We start from the raw sequence: 17883 nt of genomic DNA, 5'->3' as shown, positions 1-17883 counted from the left end.
AAAACAGAGCAACCAGCGCTGACAACATTGGTTTCCAACAAACTTTATTCCAGGCCGAATAATATTAAAGGAGACAAAGAATGTCATTTTACAATCCACAGTGAAGATAAAATAGTCATGAAAATTTATTTGCTGAATTACATAGCATCAAAATATATAAGGCTAAAAATGTTCGAAATAAAATGGGAAATTTACAGACACGTGTTTGTTTTGGGAGGCTGAGACATACCGCTCTTATCCTTGGCAGGGAAGAGATTCAAAATACATAAGTACATAGACAAATTTAAATAAAATAATAACATTCATATTTTAAAATAAAAATGTTTCCTTAGGCTTTCATGGAAGATTGATAACATTTGCTCTTATGCTAAGCCATAAGAATAAGCATGATACATTCCTTATAGGGGGTATTTTATAAGATCAACTCTCCAAATTTAATGTCAGATAAATACAGATGAAAAATAAAAGTCAAAACAATAATAACAATTAAAATTCCCCTCTAACTAATTTTTGGTTAAAGAGTAATGGGACCTAAGTTAGTAATTATTTAGAAATAATATTAAAGTAAGAATATTTTATTGTGAACACAAGTTATAGTTCCAAAGCTTTACTCCAAGGCAAAGTCATAACAGAAGTCAATTCCTTAGTCAATAAGAAGTAATAAAAGTAAATTAATCAGTGTCTTTCAGATGTTAGACTGAGAACCCAAAACCCCTGGGGATACTAGGCAAATACAAATGATGAAGATAAGAATAGAAATAAACTGAAATAGGAAATAATTAGAAAATAAAAGAACTAAGTTAGCCCAGTGTCTAGGTCTGTCTGTCTCTCTGCCCTCTATCAAAAATAAATAAACCAATCAACTAGATCAATTTCTTATCATCTTATTAAAAAATAAGAATCACCATTTATCCTTAAGGAAAATTAGAGACTAGATCACTCCAAATATAGAGAAGGCTTAAAAATAAGAGAATGCAATTAAAATGTACACACTCTAGGTCAGTACATTAATAAAATTGATAAAATGTATTAGGGAAGAAATAGAAATAACTGAAATTGGCTAAAAAAACCCCACAACCCAATAATTAATTGAAGAGACCAATTACCATGGAAGAAAATGAAAACATCCTGTCTAACGTGGCAGGCAATTCCATTGATGGCTTCTGTCATACCATTGAAGATCAGATCGTTTCTGTGAGTCATAAATCATCTTAAAGCACAGGCAAAATATGAATATGTACTTCTAAGTTAGTAATATCACAGGCTATGTATATTTGATATAACTTTCTTTTTCAAAAATTTTTAACGTTTATTCATTTTTGAAAGATGAAGGGAGACAGAGCATGAGTGGGGGGGAGGGGGAGAGAGAGAGGGAGACACAGAATCCAAAGCAGGTTCCAGGCTCTGAGCCGTCAGCATAGAGCCTGACCCTGGGCTCTATCTCACAGACCATGAGATCATGACCTGAAGTCAGATGCTTAACTGACTGAACCACCCAGGTGCCCCTATTTGATACAACTTTCAATCAAAATACAAAAAGACAAACTAGCAAAACAGCATACACTGAAGAGTGTAGGATCATGTATTGTTGGGCTAATGATATTGATTGAAAAGTACATTTTCAAAATCAAACAGATTCTATTGCCCAAAGAATCTTTGGGAAAACCAGTCTCTGAATCTACCAAGTCATCTATCAATCAACTCTATCTACCTGTCTATCTTGCTCTCTTTTCTACATGTGTATTCCTATGCACATACAGTATATACATGTATTCCTGGGTCCTCTATCGTTATTTATGCTCATTCTGTATAGTACATTGATTTAGTTATTCAGGTGTTTCTGTGTGTAAAGTCATCCTAACGTGTTGATCGAGGTACACATTTGCACAAAAGCCTCGGAAGTATCTGTAGAATGCCAGTGTGCTAAGGTCATTGGGCTTTTTCTGGATTCATTCACAAAGATGGGGTAACTGTTGTTTTAACAGACCTGGTACCTCTTGTCTCAGTTGTAGGAATAGTTGGAAGGACTAGACGTGAGGATTAACACAGGACATTTCCTCTAAGATTCCTGGGATGACCCCTCTGCCACAGCCCCAGTTGTTCTCAAATTCAGTAAACACCCTGGGCTTGTACCTTCTTCAAAGCTTCCTTCCCAGAGCCAACCATAGCTTCAGGGATGCTGATGGCATGAAGTCTCTCTTCAGCTGTTTCCATGCCTTGAAATGTAGTTTAGACAGTCATGGGGCAAGGAGACACAGGATGCCTCTGTGTAGGTGAGCAGGTTACTGCAGTGGGACCACCTCCTCCAGCCAGCCTGCCGGACTCTGTTTGCATGCAGGGCTTCCTAACTGCACGCTTCCATCGTCTTCTCTCTCCAGCTGCACAGGATGGGCTGAGAATCTGCTTGTGGGGTAATCAGTCATTTGTCACTCTGACCACTCAAGGACAAGAAGAGACTTTTATGGACAGTTTTTGTAGTTATACTGAGATATGTGAGAGCCCTAAATTTGAAATAAAATAGCCACACCTGATGGACAGAGGGAGGGCTCTAGTTGTTCTGGGAGCCATACGTCTTAGCTCTTCTGTTGAGCGCTTTACTGGGTGTTGTTGTGGGGGTGGTATCATGGACTTTCTTTGCAAAATGAATAAGAAAGAAAAGGAAGGAGAAGGGGTGGGGGGAGGGTCAGGAGAAGGATCAGGACCCAAATAGGTGTGCTACTTTTTCTTGAGGGAAATTTGGATAAAGGAGCCACCACGGTTCAGCATTCACCCTGAGTAAGAGAGAAGGAACTTTTGTTTTCATGCTCCAGCCAAAGACGGAAGAGAAAATAAAACAGAACAGACTGACGAACAAACAGAACTAGTTAGTTTTTCTCCCTCCAGACTGTGAGGAGTGGAAAGTCACCTTAAACCCTGAGCTGTGAATCCTGACTCAAGGAATGTGATACATGGAGCTAGGGTTTTAAGAGGGATTTTGGAAAACTTTGAGTTCACCTCCTCACTCAGGAGAAAGATGCATCCAAACCCCTTGACAAGGAAGTCTGTCTGCCTCTGGGTGAATTTATCTCAATTTGACCCCACGTGTGCACCGAGTCAGAATTCACTGCCTGCCTCTGGCCTCCAGGATGGGGGGAGGGGGTTCTGACTCCTCCACCCCCAAAGTGAGTGATAGTGGTTAGTTATGCTCTAGCTTACTTCTGGTTCTAGCTTCCGGTTCTCCCTGCCACTCCCGGGGGCTGGGACAGACTTTAAATCCTGTGTGGTCCTGAGAGCACTTTGGGTGTAGACAGATTCATGAAGAGAAATTGCTTGCGAGGCCCTGGAAGGTTATAGAAAAGCAAATGCCCCAGCTGAGGTCACGTTGAGAGAGACATGAGAAGGTCAGTCCAGAGCAGGAAAGGAGAGCCTACTCAAGTCATGCATCTGGAGGGGGGTTTGATAAAGGCCTTCTTTATAAGCATGTGCCTGGGTGTACAGAAACCCCAAGGGGGAGTGCTGTGCCCCGGGACTAGTAACGGTGTGGGGAGGGGTTGTTATCCTTGTCACCCTGGGCCTATAAAGGCAAAGAGAGGGAAGGTGGACAGCATCTGGAAGGAGAGGTTGGCAAGAAGAGGGGTGCCAAGACAGGAGCCATGGCAGTTGGAGCCAACTTGAGGCAGATCTGCACAAGGGGGACGGAGAAGGGGGGTGAATGGTAGAAGAAAAGGTACCGTGACCTCACTCGCCTACCCCTGCCAAGTCTTTCCTGCGGGGCTCCTCGCTGGCCACACCCAAAGGGATTGCCAGAAGCCAAGTGAGTCCCTTGGTGCAGTCCAAACAGGTCAGCCCCACAGGACGCCAGAAGCAGAGAGGAGGGCGAGGGTGGTACAGCACTGTGTGGGTGGCGGTTCAGAGTTGCTCACAAGTGGAGGCATGGGGAAATCTGCAGAAGTTCTGTGACTTTGACCTGACTGCTCCCTCCCAGCTTCATTGCCCTTATACATCACAGTGATCGTCAGTGTGAGGGGGAAGAGGTGGGAACCCATTTCCCATCTCTGCTCTGCCCATTAGACAGATGAGGAAAAGCAAGGCTTGGCCGCAACACCACGCTGCCTCCCATGGGACAAGACACCGATTTCCAAGAGCAGGCTCCCTCTGGATACACACCAGTCAGTGGACTGACAGGTGTCTCAGACTCAGGAATCACAGAAACACGTCTTGCAGGACCAATGATGCGGGTTCCCCTCACTGGGCTAAAAGACTAACAGCAGCTCGTGAAACCCCATCTGGTTATGGTGCACGTACCAGAAAATGTGGCCATCTCTTCCATCATTTGGTTTTAGTGGAGACTGTTTTCAAATGGAAGCAATCTGTCTTTCTCATGTCTGGGAAGAGTGGTTATTAACTATGAGGAAACTGTCTCCAGCAGTAGGTCAATTAATTACTGCATTTTAAAGCTGCTTCGTGAAAAACAGCAATTAATTTCACTACATTTCTGGGTAGTTCTTCTGCAAACCTTATCCATTTGAAATCACGTTATCATGGGCGGATGTGGAGACTTGATTATTTCTGAGAGCTTTATAGGAGATCATATTCTTTTTTTATTTTTTTAAGGACTGTGGGGATAGAATTAGGTTTTAATTATCACTGGCACCTTTTCACTACTGGAAATGACTTGAAAACAAGACGGGAAGAATTTACACCAAAAGGAGAGTTGATAAATACTCTGAAAGCCTATTTATCTAAACACATCTTCAAGTTGAAATGCCATCTGATAAGAAAAAAAAAAAACCAAATATAAAATGGGACATTTCTGTTTACTTACTAATATTCTTTGTACTTTTCTGGTCTAATTGGTTACGAATTCCATAAGCTTTTTTTCTGGGTGAGAAATATCAAAGGGACTATTTTCACCTGTTCCGTGACCTTTTACCTCAGCCTCAGCTGCATTATCTTTCACTGGGTTGGACCCTGCTGCCCTCCTATTTGGTTTCACAGGAAGCCACAGAGAACTTGACTGGCTTTGGTCCAGAGGGCAGTGAGCAATAGTTTTTCATTGCCGTATATTATCTGGCCGTGGGAACTGGCCAAACCTGGGTTTAGGGACTAAATATAAGTTGGGCATTTCATGCTGACCTTGCCAGACTTTTCTGAGGGTGTCTGATTTCAAGCAATTCTTATAGGTAAAGACCACGTTTCTCAACCTCAGCACTTTTAACATTTGGGGCTGGATAATTCTTTGTTGTGAGAGCTGTATTATACATCGTAGAATGTTTAACTGCATCCCTGGCCTCTACCCACCAGATGCCAGGAGGAGCCCTCTCCCCTCAGTTGTGATGATCAAAAATGTCTCCAGATAGTGTGAAGTGTCCCCTGAGGGGCAAAATCATCCTTAATTGAGAACCACTGGTGTAAATACAACTATTTACGATTATAGAGATAGAGAGATTGAAAGACTATAGGAAAATATACATGGACATATGTATACATAGCTCAATAATAAAGGTTGTTTTTGGAAAGACTGTGAATCAGTGTTCTCCAGAGGAACAGAACCAGTAGGAAATATATACATATGTACACAATACATATATAAACCTACATACACATCCATCCATACACACACACACACACAGTTGCCCTTTGCACAATACAGGGATTAGGGGCCCTGTCACCCTGCACAGTCGAGAATCCTCATGTACTTTTGGCTCCCCCCAAACTTTTAATACCTACTGTTGAGCCAGAAGCTTTACTGATAACATAAATTGTCGATTAACACATATTTCGTATGTCATATGCATGCTATATTCTTACAATAAAGTAAGCTGGAGAAAAAAAGTTAAGGAAATCAAAAGGAAGAGAAAATAGATTTATTGTACTGTATTTATCAAAAAACAATCCACTTGTAAGTGGATCTATACAGTTCTGGCCCTTGTGCTGTTCAAGGGTCAACTGTATATGGAGATTATAGGAATTGGCTCATGTGACTTTGGAAGCCGAGAAGTCCCACAGTCTGACATCTAGTTCTCCAGAAGCCTGAGAAAGAGGACCACCAGTGTCTGAGGGCAAGAAGAGAGGGATGTCCCAGTTCAAGCAGAGAGTAGATTCTCCCTTCTTCTACCTATTTCTTTGACTCAGACCCTCAGCAGATTGGATGAAGCCCACCCCCTTCTGTGGGGAGTTCTTTACTTAGTCTGCTGATTCATACGCCAATCTCTTTTGGGAAGCCCACAGACACACCCAGGAATAGCGTTTCACCTACTCCCAACATCCCTGAGCCCAGCTGCGTTGACCCATAAGATGAACCATCACACCTTGTGATATGTCTTCAGGCGCATCTGGATTTCAGTCGAGGCTTTGTCGAGACAACCTCCGGGGTACCTCCTCCTCTCTAGAGGCTGCCCTCATAAGGTTTTGGTAACAATAGATGAGCGAGTGTGTACAGAGTGGCGAGCACTGGGTCTGGTACCCAGGAGGTGCTCCAGGAAAGCTATTTCCTCCCCACGTGCAGAAGCCATCAGTACTAAATGGACTGATAGCTGCTGGAAGCAGAAGAGTCATTGCATTCACTGATAGATGTTTCTATTCTCTGCTCTGTGTCCCCTGCAAGAGATGTCTGTCCTTGTTTCATGTCATATACTAGTTTTTCATTTCCCATAAACTTGCTTTTCTTCAAAAAGTATGTAAGCAACACGCAAACACACTGTCATTGCAAAACTTCAGACACGACAGATAAAGGAGGCCGAAGCCTCCTTTGCCCTTTGTACCCCAAGGCCTCCCCCCATCTCCAGAGGCAGCCACTGGCATCAGATTGAGACGTGTCCTTCCAGGCGTTTTCTCGAATTTTTATACCATTATCTTTTTACGAGTGTAAATGTGCACATCTTTATCTTGTACAGACTGAGGTGTCACCTTTTCAATGCATATGTCAGTATATTCAGACCTGGCTCCCTTTGGCATTGTATGTTGGCATGGTGTGAGACCTTGGGCTGTTTGAAGTTTGTGGCTCTCACTAACAATGCTGCAGTGAACGGACTCACAACTCCTTGTGCATTTATCTATAGTAGATGCTAAGAAGTGAAATTGCTGAGACAGAGTATGTGCATTTTAAATTTTAACAGAAAATGCCAGGTTGCCCTCCCAAATGGCCCGACCATTTTGTATTACCAACATTCTCAGTAGTAGCAAATCTAATTTTTTCCCAATCTGATGGAAAAAAAAATCACCAAACAGATGTCTTGTTTTAATTTGCATTCCACTGATTACTGTCAAAATGAGTATATTTTCTTATGTTTGTGGGCCATTCTTTTTTTTTTTTTCTTTTGATACTTCTGTCTTCCTTTCTTGTGCTTACTCTGTATTGGGGTGTTTGTCTTTTTCTTATAGGTTTGTTATGTTTTTTTTTTTTAATGTTCTGTGTGTTAATTCTTTGTTATACACGTTGCACAGGAAGAGACTGAGATGCTCCACAGTAAGTGTTTCAAAGGGCATTAGGTTTTAGCTGCAGTCTGAGATGATCAGCGCATTTTCCGAGCAGTGATGTATCCCCATCTCTGGTCCTGGGGCATCCGCTCTCAGTTACACTCCTGATTTTGTCTCTCCTCAGCTGCAAGTGTCCCCCACGAACTTCTGGATCTCCTGTATCCCCAGCAGACCCTCACCTCCCTGCCTCTGAGGTCAGAGGCCACCTTGAACGGTGGGTCCAAGGTAAGTACACACCCGTGCCCCTTGCAAGCCTGCCTCCCTCGAATTAAGCATTGCCAGGCATGCAAGGGAAAACACCGTCCGTAGGACATTAATAAATGTTGTGGGCAAACAAGATTCATGATATAATCTTGCAAAACACTTGAAATTTCTTACTGTAGGCCTTTTTTTCCCCCTCTGAGTCTTTGCTCTGTCACCATGCATGATGACCCTCCAAGAGGGGTTCTATTTCCCAAATGTATCTGGCAAGATGGGACTTTTTTCCTAGAGCGTCTCTTAAGCTCACCTCGGCTTGGAAGAGACTTTAGGGCATTTGGTTTTGGTGCGTGCAATCAAGCTGCCGTTTGACAGCTGTCATATGCTTTTTTTTCCAGACCATTCCGCGTCTCATGTCCTTATGCTCTGTGTGTATCTAGCACATACAGGGCACTGCGTATAGTAGAAGTCCTATGATCCCTGCTAAATGTTGGGGACTGTCAGAATAAATGTGTGGAATTGGGATAGGGCCTCCCGGGAGAGCGCTGTTTGCAAGTTTTCAGGCCTGGGATTGATGAGCTGTGTGGCTCTGGAGAATCTTCTCAGCTTCCCTGGGTGGCATTCTGCTTACCCTGCAGTGGGCATGATGATATCTGATTCCCAGGAACTTGGAGGAAAGGTGAACGAGATAACAGACGCACTGGCCTAGAGCCACTACTGGGTGTGTCAGGACAATAGCGTGTGCAGTTTGAGTCTTGGCACGGTGGGCAAAGTACGGGAAACCCCAAATTCCCTGATGCCCCAAATCCTTTCCTCTTTCAGAGAGCCAGACAGCAGGCAGTGTGGAAGTACTTTTGGGGCGGGGATATAGCGGCTCCTGTCCTCCCCCCTGGCTCTTCCCTCCGAGGCCTGCCCTCAGGTTCCTGACCCTGCGGTGCTGCCACAGCCTGGCTTGTGCACCGGGCAGCAGCAGGGCCTCCCGGGGGCAGCAGCTGACCACACTTGGCAGTTTTTGCAACAGTTGTAGCGCTGGTCTCGATGCGCCCCTTGGCGATACCTGCCCCGGCCTGCGGGCATCCCCCTGCAGGGGCCCGAGTCCCTGTCCATGGTCCCCGGAGCCTCCTAATTCCAATTGTCTTCATCTTCCCAGCCCTATTGGTGGCTCTGTCTCCTGCAGTGGGTTGAACCGTGACGCCCGGGGGTTTTCTTACCCTTTCGGCTGCCTAGTTATCAACTAGATTCCCGGTGAACAATTCTTAACGTTAAATGGTTTCCGTTCCCATAACTGGGTTGACTTCTGTCTCCTGACGGGACCCTGGCTGATAGTGGACAGAAGGAAGAATGGCAGGAAGGAAGGAAGGAAGGAAGGGAGGAGCTAGAAGGAAGGACAGAAGCCATCTGTCTTCTAAATCCACATCTTGTGCTCACCCCCGGAACCCTCAGCTGCCAGTCAAGTCCAGGGCTGGCTGGCTGGCTTGCACCCTGCCTCTGACCAGAAACCAGAACCCTCAGTGCGTGGGGCTGCCCCCAAGCAGGATAAACCGTTTCCATAGATTAGCTGGTTAAGCATGATGGGTCTCTTGTTTTCTCGTGGAAATGGCTGCTCAAATGTGTTTTTCTTTAAGGTGATGGAAAGTCATCCGTGATTCGTTAAAGTGTTTGGCGATGTTGATTGCTGTTATAATGATTATTACATTGTCGTATTAGGTTATAGCTATTAACATTGTCGCTTTTATGGGAAACTGCTAATGAACCAGTCACAAGAACAGAAGATACTAAGCCCATGAACTTGGTGTTTGGGGCGTGCTTGCTTCATGAGCTCAAAGGGAGACTGGGGGCTTTTCCAATGTTGGGCTCAAGAGTGTGTTCTCTGAAATCAGATAGCTCGATTCCACCTCCCGTTCACTGTAGGCTCACTCAGCTTTCCTGTTCTCTGAGTTCCCAGCTCTGAACGAGGGAGAAGCATAATAATAATAACACCTCCCCAGAGATTATTGGCAGATTAGATAACAGAACTTTCTCCAGAGCTATCTCCAATAGCCGTCACTGCTTCTGTAAACAGATCCGGACCCAACAATTTCTTCAGCCCTGAGACCCCTCTTTCTGCCCCAACCCCAACTTTTAAGCTTATTTCTTCCAGCAACTACCCAGTGAAACAAGGAAGTGGTTGGATGCCATCTTTGTGTGTCAGTGTGATCAGCGACAGTGGCTGGCCCTTTGGTGGGGCTTTGTACATGCTCACTGAACCAACGAGTCTCTTGGTAGGCCCCAGGCTTTAGGTGTCATGAAGAGTAGAGACTGGACCCACAATCTAACACTCCATGGACTTGACATGATTCTGGATAACCAGAGACAATACACACTGATCTTACTAAAGTGGTTCTCCAATGAGAATCCCTGGGAAGCTCATCAAATAAGATGCAGATCCTCAGCCCTGTCCCGAGAGACGCTGAATCGCTAGGTCTGGGATGGGCTCTGATGGTTATATCACAACAAGCTCCTGGGGAAACTGGGGTGCCATGTGGGTGCCCTGAGGACGACACTCGAGGAATATTGCATTGTGGGGTCATTGCGAGGTCTCAGTGCAGCTGTAAATAGACTTGCACCTGGTTGGTGCACATCATCTCCCTTCGTTGATTAGGAGATCCTTGCTGGTAGGATGTCTGCTGGGTTTTAGGTCATGATGTTTGGGCTTAAACTTCAGACCCGCCAAAAACAGCTGTGAAAGCTGAGACCCATTGCTGACTTTCGGGGGTGTCATTTTTCTTCTCACCTGCCCGTACAGATTTGAAGGGAACCTTTTAAGGGTATCACGTGAGATATTATATGAGAAAAGTGCTTCGTAAACCATAAAATAGCTTTCAAATGTTAATTATTTTTAAATTTATGGGTTCATTTTATTTTATGATGAGTCTCCAAATCCATATTCTTAATCCTAAATAAGAAATTATTTTTCAAAAATAAAGAATCGTTTACAAGGTGAATTGCAATGAAGTCAGCCCAGGGGACCACTTGTAATCCACAAAGGCAGTGCTGAAAGGGGACAGGGACCACCGGCCTGATCCGTCAGGTGTAGGTTCTGAGTGGGGACAGAGCGGTGTGACCTGCCCCCATGTCCCCAGAACAGGGTAGGCCGAAGTGAGGTCCTGCTTGTGGCACTGCCCAGGCCTCCTTCTCCTGTCTCTGCTGAGGCCTCGGGTCTGGTCCCCTCCCCTGTCCCCCACACTCCACTCTCCATCCACACACCTCTCTTGTCCTCTCCTGTACTCCACAGGTGAGGTCAAGGAGCAGGCCACACCTTTCCTGTTGCCACCTGCACGTTTCTCATAATGAGGATAACCCATATTTCCACAACTCTGACCCTGGCTACTGTCTTTGACTTGCAAAGAGCTGGTGAAGGGAAAGTCAACACAGCTCTGAGCCAGACAGACTTAAGGGCACACTGTGCCCAGTAAGCTTCTGTCCTCGATGCGTCTTCTAGCCTCTGCCCCTCACTCTCATCCTTGTCTAGGAGATGGTGTTAAAGATAAGTTCCTGTCTTCATCAAAGTGATCGATAAATGAGAGTAAGGAATGAAAGGAACAGGCATTAATAAAGCACCTACTGTGTGCCTGGCCCTTCAGCCACGTGATTCCATATGATCTTCTCCCAGGCCAGTGCTGTTGGGTTGTTACTGTCCTCGTTCCACCAATTGGGACGTCCCGCCAACGTCCCACCAACAGTGCTGTTGGGTTGTTACTTGTCCTCTTCAAGAACGCAAGAATGGTTGATGCTTGCATTCGCTAGCACCCGGGACGTGGCCAAGAGACAGCCATGCCCTCTCCATTTGCAAGGGAGTACATTCTACCAGAAATGGGAATATGTGCAATCTGCCAAAGGCCGCATGGCCTGCACGTGGCTTAGCAAGAACTGAAACCCAGCCTGCCTGGTTCAGAGCAACCCTTTCATGCTCATGCAGTGGGTGAGCCAGCTCTCCTGCCGGGGACACACGGGGTGTCGCTTCCATGCCCTGGACCTACACAGATCTGTGGGGACCTGTGTGCTCAGGGACGGCTCCCGTCTCCCTTGGCTCTTCTCTTCTCCTTCCCCCTCACTGTCTCTCAGATTTTGCAATTGCCTCATTAAAATGCAATTGTGTGATTCATCAACATTATAGGAGAAAGCAGTTAGATAAAATACAGGGAAAAAATGAGTATTTGCAGAGACAAGTAGTATCGAGCTTTCTACCTCATCAAGGGGCTAAATGCATGCATGTTAGCCCTATCACCCTGACGTCCAGAAATCCCCGGAGTGTGGAGGGGTTTTTTTCCTGTTTAGTCTCTTATATGATCCATGATCTTTACGTTTCGCCCACCCTTGTGAAAGCTAATGGCATCATTTTCATGCATGGACACGGGCCTGCCAGCTGACAGTGGTTAGCAATTCTTATTACAAATATATCTTCTAATTCCCGAGCTAGAATTGTAAAGCTTTTCTATAGTGACACTGAACCAAAATATCGAAATTGCTCAAGCCTTTAAAGAAAGCAGCAGCAAAAGGTTGCAGAACGCCTTTTAAGTAATGCTGCAGCAAGGCTCTCTGGAATACAGATACATGCCTGCCTGGGCCTTCCTGTCACCTCAGATCACCCTGGAATTCAGACTGCAAACTTCCAGTGCCTTTGGCAGGAATTGCAGACAGGCAGAGAGAGAGAGAGAAAGAGAGAGAGAAAGAGAGAGAGAGAGAGGTGGGGGGGGGGGGTCTCTTTGAAAAGTAACTTCTACACAGTTTTGATCATTACCACTGTCTGAACATGGAGAAGCCTCTTTGCAGTTTGGAATGGAAATGATAAAACAGGATGTGCATGTCAGTTACAACCTGTAGGCTTATCCTTTGAAGGCATCCCCCTCCCTGTTCAGGGGCCACATCCACTTTGGCTTTTCCTTCAAGATGTAATTCCCTGTCCATATTCATAATGAAGGCATCCTTCACTTCCCCCTTCCTGTCCCAGGCTCCCTCTGGGCTCACCACCCTCTTCCTTCTCCCCATCACAGCTAAGCAAGTGTGGACAAGGGAAACATTCTGGCTTTGAAGTCAGTCTGGACTCCCATCTTGGACTTAAGATTTAGGGCAAGACATTTAACCTCTCAAAGCCTTCCTTACTTCACCAAATGCACTTAATGATATTTGTTTCGTGGAAGTGTTTTGTGGATTGAAGGAGATCAAGTTTGCATCAGCATGAAAGACGGATATCATTTGTATTTGTATGGCTTTCGTCATGGGTGATTTTTGGTGGCTGTCTTCCTCAGAAGATGGGGCTCCTTGAGGAACCAAGGGGGGGGGTCCACGGCACTCACGGTGCTGCTAAGCCCCCACTTTCTTCTGATTGTGTGGTGCCGCCGACATCTGTGCGTTGGCTTCTCTCTGCAGGCAGGCTGTCTGTCTCTGTGGGTTGGGAAGATGGAAGGAGACAAGCCTGAAGCAGAGTCACGGCCACATGGGTTAGCATTCCGTGGGGACATGCTGGGTGGGATGCAGGGCCCTTCCTCCCCTGAGATCCATCTGTTAGTCTCCAGGAGGGCTGGCTGGCATGCTTGGGTCCCATTTCCACCCCTGGATCGCATGGGGGAGAGTGGATAGTACATGCCAGACTCTTAACTCCTGCTGCCCCAGCAGTATGTAGTGGAGTGAGAAGTATGGAGGCCAGTTCCCCCAAGCCCATGGGACCAAGGGCAAGGGCAGTCATCCAACAGAAAGGAACCGGGGGCACCAGGAAAAGGGAAGGATCCTTGGGAAGTCCAAACCAACAGATGTACATTGCATGACCAAACACTGCTTAATAACTGAATTAATAGACAAACAAATGAAAGGTGGGTTGTTTTTTTTTTTTACAAAGAGCCCTGGCCTGGGAATAGGGCAAATGGAGTTAAGTCTGCACGCCTCAGTTAATTTGAGTGACTTGGTACGTTTAGAGCTGCTCTCAGGGCCTGGTGTCCTGGACTGTAGAATTTTCTGGTTGGATTAGGAGATCTCCAAGGCCCCTTCCAAATTTACATGTCTATTATCTCATGCTCCTCATTAAGAAAGAATTTTAAGTTAATTGAAACAGGGCTTTTGCAGCAGGCTCTGGAGAAAACCGTATAGATATCTATAGGTTAAGTAGAAGAGAGGGTAATGACACGCTTTCCCTGGCTTAGGGGGAAGAGTAATTTGGAAGATGAAAAATAAGTAAGACTAGCCGCCTTATTTGGGACAGTGCTGTGCTCTCTTCGGGGAAGACCACAGACAGGAAGAGATGTTCTGCCCAATGACCAAGGGAGGGTCAGCTTGTCAGCAGGAAGGATGGGCTGAGCCGTAGGAACAGGGAAAGCCCGCGTTTGCTACCGTTCTTAGGAATAGACACAGTTTGTGGGTGATTACTCAGTATTCCATTGAATGGAGGGGAAACAGGCTCAGAGAAGTGAAGGAACTTGGCCTTGTCGCCCGCCCAGGACTGGGGTCAGGGAGTCCTTGGGCTCCACGGAGGATCTGAGCAGTACATGCCGTGTGCTGGCTTTAGGTCAGGGACAAGGTGACCCTCACATGGAGAGCCCTGCCAGCCAGTCAGTGTTCAAGGCCAGACAAGGGTGAACAGAGGGCCGGGCGGCCCGCCCTCACCAGCCTACAGGGGTGGGTTGTTGTCTGAGGTGCAGAGAGCTGGAGCCCCACCTCTCCTTCCCTCACCCCTCCTTTTTCCTGCCGTCCCACCACCTAGCACACCGGACACGGGACTCATAATGCCACAGGAGAGCCATACCCTCCGGGGGAGGCAGTGGAACAGAGCCGTGGCCCAGGTGGGAACAGGAGGCCCCGGGCCCTGGCCTGCAGGTCTGGAGACCCGGATTGGCTTTCTCCAGCCAGCCTTCCTAGCTCTTGTCATTGTCTTTTGTCTTTGCCTCTGGTTGTCTTCAAATCTTTGTCTGCCGCTCTGACATGCTTCCCTTGGGTTCTTTCGTCCCTTGTGATGCCATGTGCTCTGCCGTTCCACTCTGCCTGCCGCTGCTTATTCCGCTCCCACCTGCCCCCACCCCGTTTCCTTTTCTTGGCTCGCTCTCTCTCCTTCTACACGTATGCAGCTCTCTCCCTCCCTCTGCTGCCAGCACTGGCTCCTGCCCCCACCCCACTGGTGTCTTCTCTTGCATGGCTGGGCCTCTCCAGACAGAGTCCAGCCGCTGCCCCCACACACCCCACCCCCCAACTCTGGCCTGTCTCACCCTCCATTGCTAAGCACTCCATCAGCTGGTGGCCGAGGCCTGGCCCTGATGGAGAACTGCCCCCTCTGGGCCTGACTACTTGTCCCTAACCCTCTGAGCCTGGCCTCTCTCAGCCTGGCCATATGGATGAAGAGCCCCCCTGCCCGTAGACAGGCCTGGCTTTCTGGAGAATGGGGAGGCTAAAGAAGCAAGTAGCTAAGATGTGAGGGCTCAAGGGGCGCCTGGGTGGCTCAGTCAGTTAAGCATCTGACTCTTGATTTTGGCTCAGGTCGTGATCTTGTGGTTGGTGAATTCGAGCCCTGCTTCACGGTCCACGCTGATAGTGTGGAGCCTGCTTGGGATTCTCTGTCTCTCTCTCTCTGTGCCATTTCCCTGTTCATGTTCTCCCTTTCTCTCTCAAAATAAATAAATAAACTTTAAAAAAAAAAAAAAAAGATGTGAGGGCTCAAGCCTGACTCTGCCCTCCACCTGGGCCAGTACAGCTGCCTTGGGCCTGCAGGCCTCCCCTTCTGGAGGACTCCACCTGTTCTACGTCTCACAGTGTATGTGAGGGGCAGTGGCAGCCAGTGATCTGCTTCGAGGGTCCTGAACAGATGCCACTCCCCTGTGTCTCCTGCTACCTCCTGAGACGGTCCACCCACTCTGCACACAGTAAGCATTTTTTGAGCACCTACTATGCTCAAACACTTAGTATTGTGCCGGTTATGTTCTAGCACCTATAAAGTGGGGAACAAGCTAGGCATGACCCCTTCCATCACAGGGCTTGTGCTCCATGGGCGTATCAGATAGGCAAGTAGGAACTGATGACGCCGAGGGCCGAGGGCTCTGATGGGGGCCGCACGAGGCCCTTGAGTGCCCTGGGGTGCAGTCACGGTGCCCAGCCAAGTCAGTAGGGTTTCAGGAAGCCTGCCCTGAGCAGATGCTCCCTTAAGCCGAGACTGAAGGATGTATTCACTTTCACTGGTAAAGGGGTTGGTATTTGTGGCAGCGTTTGGCAATTGGCAGTTGTCCAGGTAGAAGGGACAGCCGCTGTGAAGGCTTGGGTGTCGAGAACATTTCTCACCTCACCTTGGTCCCCAGGAGAATGCACCTTATGCTCCAGAATTCAGCCCAGCCTAGAATCTCCTTGCTCTGACTTCCCATAGCCCCTTCCCCATACCTTCCAGAGAACCCGTGTCACCACCCAACAGTGAGCCCAGTGGCCTCAATGGACAGATGTCTTCTCTGACATCCCGGATCCTGGTACCAGACTTGCGATAGAGTCAATTCTCAGCATTGCTGAGGTCAGATATGTGAATGGATAGATGGGTAGATGAATTTAAAACAAAACAAAACAAAACAAAAAACCAACCAAAACGAAGGAGCCTGATCTGATATGAGATTGCCAAGCTTCCCCCATCTGCCGGGGCTCCTTCAAAAAACACCATTTCCTTCCAGTGTCCTGGGAATTTTGAAAAGGCTGATCCATCAGTATCTCAGGCTGCCAAGAACTCCTTTTTCTCCAAGAAATCAAACTAACCCCCAAATGTTGGGTGTGTTTGTGTGTGTGTTTCCTGCAAGCTGAGGCCTGGCTTTCGAGAAGTAATCAATTCCAATTGATTGGCAAAATCCGACTTGTGTTCCCTCTGCCAATTTTGGATGGTAAAGTTCATTAAAAGCAGGCCTCTGGCAAGCCGACACCCCTCAGTGCTACGGTAATAAGGGCTTATTATGCCAAGCAGCGGGATCTGCCCTAAAGAGTCCTTGGCATGGTTTCGTGGGGACTTGCCCATCTGTAGCAGTGTTTTTTGTAAATGAGTAATTTGACCATGATAAAAATCCAGGAGGAGTTTTTCCAAGCTTGGCCGGGGAAGGACTTGGAGAGAACCCTGTGGTGAAGAGTGGAGCTCCTGGCCTGTAGTGAGGTGCAGACCCCTTCCAGCCCTCCTCCTCCTTCCTGCTCTGACCCCCGGCTCCCCAGACGGAGGGATTTCTCCTGGCACCACTGTCAGGAAAGCGGTTTGGCCCCGGGCTGGCAGAGGCACTGCTTTCGAGCCCTGTGGCCCCTCCAAGAGGTGGGGCACACATCTCTGCCACAGTTGTTTGCTTTTAGAGGCTCCAGGGGCTGGAGCTAGGAAGGGATACATTTCTTCCTGAGTATGCACAGGGCAGCAACTTCTGGAAGTCATCAAGCCTGACAGCAACTGGCATAGGATCCGCTGAGCGAGTGTTTGGATCCAGAAGTAGGAGTTTGCTTTTAGCTAATATTTCTGATGTGCCCGTCCTATGCCAAGCTCTGTGTTGGGCTCATTCATACGCAGGGCCAACTTCACGTTTTTTACAGCAGTCACCAGAGCTGGAGATCATGGGCACTCTGGTTTGAAAATAAAGCGTTTTCTTTCGCATTTTAAAGTGTTCACATGGAGGTTCTAAAAGGTTATGCAAACAAGGTGCTAATTTTTTTTTTTCTTTTTGAGGTATGGGACTAGTGGGTTGGGAGAAGGCCTTGAATTTTCACTTCACATGCTACTCATATTATTCTAAGTTTAAGAAGTAGCTACTCTAAATGCCTCTTATGGAAAATTTGGAAAATACAGAAATGTAGGACAGAATTATATGCTGCCTGTTAGATATGGTTCATGTTTCCATTTTCATCCAAGTAAACTAAGCCTCAAATGTACCCAAGTTCACACAAATAAATGATGAGGAAGATTTGGTTCAAATTTGATAGTGGTTTTCATCTTCCTAGGATTTCTGAGACCCAGAAAGTTGTTTCTTGAAAGTGATTTTTACCTGATTCTTGGTCCTAGGAGAGTGTCTGCTAGAGGAAAGACAGGCTCCATGCTCAGACCAGACTGGGATATGGTGGGTTCTGCGTCTAATAAGTGATGGCTCACAGTCAATTTTCTTAGTGTTTATTTGCTTATTAAAGGCTCTGAGAAGTCCTGCAAACTTATGAACAAAGAACCCTGACCCCTCCCAACCCCTGTACACCTCCCACAGAATCTACGGGTCA

The 17883-nt window shown here is 46.9% G+C and overlaps 1 long non-coding RNA gene across 4 annotated transcripts in view; it reads left to right on the top strand.

Annotated features, from left to right (window-relative positions):
- LOC109270823 (uncharacterized) overlaps positions 1-17883 on the top strand; it is a 678705-nt gene that overhangs the window by 398624 nt on the left and 262198 nt on the right. For all 4 annotated transcript variants that reach the window (XR_008423524.1, XR_008423526.1, XR_008423525.1 and 1 more), the window contains one exon: positions 7583-7683. This is a non-coding gene — a long non-coding RNA (uncharacterized LOC109270823). The remainder of the gene's footprint in view (positions 1-7582; positions 7684-17883) is intronic.

Source organism: Panthera pardus, unplaced genomic scaffold (genome assembly GCF_024362965.1).
Source record: "Panthera pardus isolate Hobbes unplaced genomic scaffold, ASM2436296v1 HiC_scaffold_19, whole genome shotgun sequence".
Taxonomy (NCBI): Eukaryota; Metazoa; Chordata; class Mammalia; order Carnivora; family Felidae; genus Panthera; species Panthera pardus.
Note: the sequence above shows the minus strand (reverse complement) of the source record. Positions and strands in the feature narration are given on the sequence as shown.